This window comes from Triticum urartu, chromosome 1 (assembly GCF_003073215.2).
Source record: "Triticum urartu cultivar G1812 chromosome 1, Tu2.1, whole genome shotgun sequence".
Taxonomy (NCBI): Eukaryota; Viridiplantae; Streptophyta; class Magnoliopsida; order Poales; family Poaceae; genus Triticum; species Triticum urartu.
In genome coordinates, this window is record NC_053022.1 from 212547362 (window position 1) to 212552211 (window position 4850).

Consider the following 4850-nt stretch of genomic DNA (forward strand, 5'->3'; position numbering starts at 1 on the left):
CCCATGTTTGGCCAATCGATTATACGGCCCGTATAAGGCCCATTGATAATACGGCCCGCAGAAGGCCCATTGTTTCTACGGCCCGTAGAAGGCCCATTGTTTCTACGGCCCGTAGAAGGCCCACTGTTTCTATGGCCAGTAGGAGGCCTAGTGTCACTACAGTAAATATTAGCCCATGGTTATTGTGGCCTAGTTTTAAAAAATAGGTTATTGCAGCCACTAGCTAATCACGGAAAAAGAACTGCAATGACTACAAGCAAACAAATAAACAAGACAATAAGGAAATAAATAAGCAAGCAACTAACGCTAGGCTATCACGGCTATTACACATATTACATCCACTAGGCATCAAAGTTCGCCACCAGTGCAAATATACGGAACAAAGCAGCATATCATATACACTGGTTGTCAAAGTTGGCGACCAGCGCAAATAAACGCCGCAGCAAAACAAATCCAGAACTGAAACCACTTCAGAAGATGTGACGCCCCCGATTCAATCGTACACTAATCATACACGCAAACGTGTACGATAAAGATCAAGGACTCACGGGAAGATACCACAACACAACTCTACAATTAAAAATAAGTCATACAAGCATCATATTACAAGCCAGGGGCTTCGAGGGCTCGAATACAAGAGCTCGATCATAGACGAGTCAGCGGAAGCAACAATATCTGAGTACAGACATAAGTTAAACAAGTTTGCCTTAAGAAGGCCAGCACAAACTGGGATACAAATCGAAAGAGGCGCAGGCCTCCTGCCTGGGATCCTCCTAAACTACTCCTGGTCGTCGTCAGCGGGCTGCACGTAGTAGTAGGCACCTCCCGAGTAGTAGTAGTCGTCATCGATAGTGGCGTCTGGCTCCTGGGCTCCAACGTCTGGTCGCAGCAATCGGGTATAGAAAGGGGGGAAAGAGGGAGCAAAGCAACCGTGAGTACTCATCCAAAGTACTCGCAAGCAAGGAGCTACACTACATATGTATGCATTGGTATCAAATGGATTAAGGGTATCATATGTGGACTGAACTGCAGAATGACGGAATAAGAGGGGGATAGCTAGTCCTTTCGAAGACTACGCTTCTGGTAACCTCCATCTTGCAGCAGGAGAAGAGAGTAGATGGTAAGTTCACCAAGTAGCATCGTATGGCATAATCCTACCCGGCGATCCTCTCCTCGTCGCCCTGTGAGAGAGCGATCACCGGTTATATCTGGCACTTGGAAGAGTGTGTTTTATTAAGTATCCGGTTCTAGTTGTCATAAGGTCAAGGTACAACTCCGGGTCGTCCTTTTACCGAGGGACACGGCTATTCGAATAGATCAACTTCCCTGCAGGGGTGCGCCACATTTCCCAACACGCTCGATCCCCTTTGTCCGGACACACTTTTCTGGGTCATACCCGGCCTCAGAAGATCAACCGTCGCAGCCCTACCTAGACACAACAGAGAGGTCAGCACGCTGGTCTAAATCCTATGGTGCAGGGGTCTGGGCCCATCACCCATTGCACACCTGCACGTTGCGTACGCGGCCGGTGAGCAGACCTAGCAACCTCCATTACAAAGGAAGTTGCGTTACGCGGTCCAACCCGGCGCGCGCCGCTCAGTCGCTGACGTCACGAAGGCTTCGGCTGATACCACGACATCGAGTGCCCATAACTGTCCCCGCGTAGATGGTTAGTGCGTATAGGCCAGTAGCCAGACTCGAATCAAATACCAAGATCTCGTTAAGCGTGTTATTTTGAAATAACCACGGACGCCGACCAGGGCCAGGCCCACCTCTCTCCTAGGTGGTCTCAACCTGCCATGTCGCTCTGCCACAAAGTAACAGTCGGGGGCCTTCGGGAACTCAGGCCCACCTCTAACGGGATGGAGCCACCTGCCCCTTCAGCCCCACCACATCGGGAATCACTCGGCGGGTACTCCTACGAGCCGACCCGACTTTAATCAACCACTGCATAGGCATGTATATATGTATAAGTATATACCCGTGATCACTCCCGAGTGATCACGCCCGATAGTATAGCATGGCAACGTACAAGAGTGTAGGGCCACTGATGATAAACTAGCATCCTATACTAAGCATTAGGATTGAACAGGAAAGGTAATGACAGTAGTAGCAAGGATCAGGCTATGCATAAGGATAGGGATTAACGGAAGCAGTAACATGCTACACTACTCTAATGCAAGCAGTATAGAAGAAAGAGTAGGCGATATCATCGTGATCAAGGGGGGGGGCTTGCCTGTTTGCTCTGGCAAGAAGGGGTCGTCAACACCGGTAGTCGATCAGGGCAGCAGCGACGTCGGTCTCGGTGTCTAGCGAGACAAGAGGGGGAAGAAACAATAAATATAATGCAAACAAAATGCATGACGATGCATGACATGACAAAGCGTGGTGTTAGGTTGTGCCCTAACGCGGTTACAAGATGGCCGATGAAGGGGGAAAACATCCGGAAAAATATCTCCCGTGTTTCCGCATTTTCGGACAGATGAACCGGAGGGGGAAAATTGGCGTGTTTCTATGCTAGGGATGCCGTGGCGGACGGAACGGGCTACGTATCGGATTCGTCTCGTCGTTCTAAGCAACTTTCATGTACAAAGTATTTTCATCCGAGCTAAGGTTTTATTTTATATTAATTTTTAAAGTTTAACTGATTTTTGAAATTCCTGGATTTATTATTAATTCGAAATTAAAACAGAAATTCCAAGTGTACCCAAGGGTTGCCTAGCCTAATCTATGACGGTGGGGTCAGGGGGGTTTGGTTGACTGTCGACCGGGTCAATGATTGACCAGTCAACAGGGTTAGTGGACCCACATGTAAGTGTAATATGTGATAAAATTATTTTAGTAATCAATTTACCTAGTGGGGCCGCATGTAATAGACCCAAAGTGGCGTACCTTAGTACAAGAAGGAATTAGAGCATCTCCAATAGCTTGTCTATATGGATGTTTATACTTGTTTTCCACGACGTGAGCCCAAAACAGGCGTCCAACAGCTTGTCTATATGGTCGTCTAAATATACACATCCTCTAAATCGACCTCGACAATATCCATGTCTGAACAATGTGAAGGCATCGTCTAAACTCGACTGCAGTCATGATTTCCTCATCTTCCCAGCAACGGTCCACCTGCCATGGTCCCTGTATATAGACGTTATGATGCAAAACTGGACGTGTATATGAGAAAAAAAATTTAGACCATTGTCTATATGAATATATAGATATTCAAATATGCACATGCTCTTGGAGATGCTCTTAGTAATAGAGGGGGATTAGTACTAGAGAGATTAGTACTAATCTAATGGCGACCGGCCTCCTGGACAGAGGCAGTAGCTGCAGCGCAGCACGCACGAGCACACAAGTGTGCCGGCGGCAGAAACCAGCGACGCCATCAGCGGGGATGCAGGCGCGCACGCACGCGCGGGCTGGGCGCAGCCATTACGCGGCCCCGGGCAGCAGCAGTTAGAGCACGCGGCAGCAGCAGGCCGCAGCATGCAGAGCGGCAGCAAGCAGAGCGGCGACAGCAAGCGGAGCATAGCAGCAGCAGAAGGAATAGCAGCTAGTAGAAGCATCGGGCAGCAACAGGGAGGAGGCGCGCTGGCGCTTGCGAGTAAGGGGAGCAGGGCACGACCATAGGCGGCAGTAGGCACGAGCGGGGTTCAGGGGCACGGTTGCGGCCACGGGGCGATGGGGGTCGGCCACGCGGGCGGCGCGAGCAAGTACGTAGGAGCAGCAGCAACTCCGAGCACGCACGCTCGTATGTACGCGTATGCGCGAGATCGGATGAGCTCGGGGACGGAGGCTACAACAATGAATCGAGGGGGCAAGCAGGGGGGTGGAGGAGGAGCTCACGTAGAAGTTCGTGGAGGGCTCGGGGACGCCGGATCTGCTCGGAGACGGTTGAATCGAAGACGAGCAGCGGCGGTTGCCGACGGAGGGGATCGACGGATGCGGCGTCGTCTTGGCGTTCCAGCTCGAGGCAGTCCACGTAGAGGTCGAGGACGATGGACTACGTCTTCTGGACAAGGTAGAGTGGCGAGGGGAGCACGGTGGCTACGCCGGCGGCAAATCCATGGCGACGGCTACGCTCGGATTTGCATGGGAGAGAAGAGAAGCGGCGCGGGGAGGGAATGAATGGCGCTAGGGTTCGCCGGGGGGGGGGGGGGGGGGGGGGGGGGGGGGGGGGGGGGGGGGGGGGGGGGGGGGGGGGGGGGGGGGGGGCTCGGGGTGCCTTGTAGATGTCGGGGATGCGGCGGATTGCCGGCACATGGCCGATCCGCGGCGTGGACGGGCGCACGTCGGCCACCCAGCCTCTGATGAACAGAGGTTGAAGGAAAAGGGGGAAGTTGGGCTGGGCCGATCGGGTGGCCGAGGCCTAGGTGGGGGTTGGGGCCTTTTGTTTTCATTTGTTTGTTTTGGCTTTTCTCCTTTTCTTATTTTTCTTATTTCTTTTCTGTTTCTTTTAGTTGCTGCTTATTCTAGCGTTAACAATATACCAAAGTGGCACCTAAATTGATGTTACCAATTATGCCACTACCACATTAACTTGTTACCCAAACTAAAATATTTTCGTATTTAACTAATATTTAAAAGCATTTAAATAATAGTTTTCGCTACTGTTTTATTTGCCTAATAGTATTTAAATATTTTATAAAGGTGTGTTTTATCCACCATAATTACATATGCATTATTTGGTTCACTCCGAACATTTTAGTTTTAATATTTGAATTTTTTTATTGTTTGCTTGATTTTGAATTTGAATTTGAATCGGTTTCGAACTAACGCAACATTAGCAGCAGTAATCGAAGTGACGTGTCATCATTAGCAGAGGTTCATTGTAGCTTAACTATCCGGGT

At 50.3% G+C, this 4850-nt stretch overlaps 1 long non-coding RNA gene across 3 annotated transcripts; it reads right to left on the bottom strand.

Moving 5' to 3' along the window:
- Positions 1 to 819: 819 nt before the first annotated feature.
- On the bottom strand, positions 820 to 4271 carry LOC125524531. 3 transcript variants are annotated; one of them, XR_007290867.1, is made up of 3 exons: positions 3847 to 4266; positions 2893 to 3135; positions 820 to 879 (listed from the first exon to the last, which is right to left on the bottom strand). It is a non-coding gene; the product is annotated as an uncharacterized LOC125524531 (long non-coding RNA). The 3 variants fall into 3 exon arrangements; XR_007290849.1 differs by lacking the exon at positions 820 to 879 and adding an exon at positions 2247 to 2309; XR_007290831.1 differs by lacking the exon at positions 820 to 879 and having other exon boundaries at positions 2829 to 3135; positions 3847 to 4271.
- Between the last annotated feature and the right edge of the window lie 579 nt (positions 4272 to 4850).